A 3312-nucleotide genomic window follows, 5' to 3' on the forward strand; every position below is an offset into this window, starting at 1 on the left:
TTCGAAGAATAAGGAACGGCTAAGGTAACGGTGATAAGTTACTCGACAATATGTCGGGAATTCGCCCTTCTCCCTCGGTTTTTATCTTCATTTATCGTAAAGTTTCAACCTTTATGTATTTTCTCATGTGTGGAGTTAATTGTGCCAAGCTTGTGGTCAATTTAGTTGGTTATTAATTGTTTCCATGGCTTATTTGTCACGGTTTTGTCATCTCCGAGACACGAGTGTTGCCTGTTGTCACTTCGAATAATCTGTATGCTTTCCTTGCTGGTTTTCTGGGCTCGTTTATAGTAGAAAATTAATGGCGTTACCCTTATTCTAGTCGTACTCTTTTCATCTCGAATTCGTCTTTTGTTTGTCGTCTGGAATCGTGCATTTGCTAGCTGTTCACCCCGGGTTTTGCCCTCCTTTTTACTGCTTGTGCTCTCTGTTTTGAGACGGATTTAATGGTCCCTCAGAGCGGTTTTCCTGCTTGTACCTTTACGCTAAAGTCGTCACCTGTTTACTCGATTTTTGCCGCTTAGAAAACTCGGGTTTTGGACTGTCGGAGTCCTGTTTTTACTCTCTGTTTGGAGGGTCGTTTTTGAGCGGGAATGGTGGCGTGAGGGGCTGTGTTTAGCCGCGGCTGTGGGCTGACCAAGGGTGGCGTTGGCAGTGGGCTGCTCGACCTCAACCGTGGCTTGACAGTGTCGGTTGTTGGTCATGGTGAATGGGTCGTGACCACCTTACCCTCTTCTTTCCTTTTTTGCCTTGAGTTATTCATTTGGTTGTTTAATTGTTGGACTCACTACCCTAAGATATTTGGGCTCACTATATTCTTTTGTTGGCCTGACTTGTAGTTATTGGGCCATACTCATATTATAGGTGCTTTCGGCGCCAAATTTAGTATGTATGAATCGTTTAAATTCCCTTCTCGAATTTTATAACGTAATTCATTAATATCGCTCTTTTTTACATTTATTCAATTGGGCTCATTTGACTTTATGTATTGGACTCTTTTAGTCTTGTTTGTTGGGCTCACTACAATTTATATGTCGGGCTTACTACATTTATTTGTTTGGGCTTACTATGTCACTTTTGTTGGGTGGTCATGTCTAATGTGTTGAACTTGTCGTATTTACCTATTCGGGCTCAATTTCTTGGTTTGTTTGGGCTCACCTTGTCACATGTATTGGTTTTGTGTGCTTCCTATATATTCTCACATGACGTAAATTATTCATTATTGCTTGTTATATTTTATTTAACCGGCATGTAAATTATAAAATGGGGTATTTATTAATATAATACAAGAATGGGATATTTATTATAAATAAGTACTTGTAAGGGTCGTATTCTTGTTAATGTCTTGTATTGTTCTGTTGTGAGAGTCTTGATCCTATCGGATACTAGAGGTGAGCTATAACCCCTCTAGATGCGATATAATCGTCGGGATTAATGTTCCCATCCGTACTTATGGTGAGATGCAAGCCATAAGTATGAATGTGACATTAGTGATTCCGTGATATATGACATTCTATCGTGTTTATATTTGCATGATCATTCTTACTCTTATTGTGACTCAAGTGTGACGTTTTACATTGTATGACGACTTGACATTCCTTATTTACCCTTTTCGGACCTTTGGTTACGAGTGTGTGCCATGTTTCCGGATTGGGTTATCTTTCCTCTTTCGGACCTTTGGTTACGGGTGTATGCCATGTTTCCGAATTAGGATATCCTTCTGCCTTTCTTCGGACCTTTGGTTACAGGTGTGTGCCATGTTTCCGATTAGAGGTTACTCGACCTTTGGCTACGAGTGTGTGCCATGTTTCGAGTCTTGGATACGATTGGTATATCATATGTCGAATCGGGTGACGTCCATCCTGAGAGTCTGGATCCAGGTTTAGACTAGGACCGTATTATGATCGTCGTCCTACCAGGAGGAGTGGAGTCTAGGATGTAGTCTTGTGTGTGGTATCTCGGACATGCTTTAAAGGTAGCCTCTGAGCCGAATACTCCGTCTACACTTTGTGTTGGTCTTACACTTGTGAGTCGTGTCAATATGAGTTGATTGAGTTGATTGTTCTATGCCCTTGATTGCATGTTTATTCTCTTGTATCATGCCTATTCCATTAAGAAAGTATCATGCCTATCTCAACATGGTTCTCAATTATATTCTCTTGTTCTTTGTTGTTCATATATGATGCATGATCAATATGTTTAATTAAGTGGTTATTGATGTGGGATGATGTCGTCGGGTCACATCCAATCAAACACATTTATAATACTCAACAAACAACTAGTTAGCGGTAAGTCGAGGTCGATCCATGTGACGGTGTGCTTTGGGTTCTAAGTCTATCTATCTCAATTTATGCTAGTGTCACAATTGATGGGGTTTGTAGTTGTATTCTAAACTAATGAAAGTAACAAAGTAGAGCAAACAATGAACTAAGAAATGTAAACAATTGACTAAAAGCACTAGGATGTCATGGGGTCATAGGGGATTCATGGTTTTGATCATACAAACATGTTTACAAAGTTGCAAGCAATTAATGTTGTAAAGGAACCGAGTTGGTTTATGTCTTACGGTTCATAGGAAGAGTTGGGTCTCGGAGCCGAATCGATTAGATTGTACAATACCTACAAGTCGACTTACTTTCCTCCTATTCAACTTCTATGCATGGTCTAACAAGACTCGAGTTGGTTTATATCTTACAAGTCTTGTTGAGTAGATAAGAGATGGTTGTAAATGCAAGGATTCATAGGCTTGGCATTTCATCAAACATAACACGTGCATAAAGTTGACATCACAACAAGCAAGCAATTTAATTATGGAAGCATATTAGATTAAGCATGAATCATTCCCCATGTTTATTTCCCCTAATTACCCACTAATCCTAGCTAAGTAACTACTCACTCATGATCAAGTTTAACATGTTAATAAGGTTGTCAATCATACTAACAAAGCCAAACATGATGAACAAGTAATAAAGATTAACAATAATTAAAACAAGGATTAAGAGAATTATACCTATGGAGATTCCAAAATAATAATGCAAAGAATAATTGAAGAACTTGATGATTGATGGAAGGTTGTCAATCTCCCAATAATAACTCAATAATCTTCAATTACCCAATAATAAACTTGAATAATAAACTTGAACGATGATTAAGGAAAGATTAATGTGTAATTTGTGGAAAGATTAAATGATAATCTATTCTAATCTACTCCTAATCTAATCTAAAAGAACTTGATTTAATCTAAGGAAACTTCATTCTAATCTAATGAAAACTTGATGGTTTGATTATTAAAAATGGGGTATTTATAGTGGG

The sequence above is a fragment of the Silene latifolia genome, chromosome 1 (genome assembly GCF_048544455.1).
Source record: "Silene latifolia isolate original U9 population chromosome 1, ASM4854445v1, whole genome shotgun sequence".
Lineage (NCBI taxonomy): Eukaryota > Viridiplantae > Streptophyta > Magnoliopsida > Caryophyllales > Caryophyllaceae > Silene > Silene latifolia.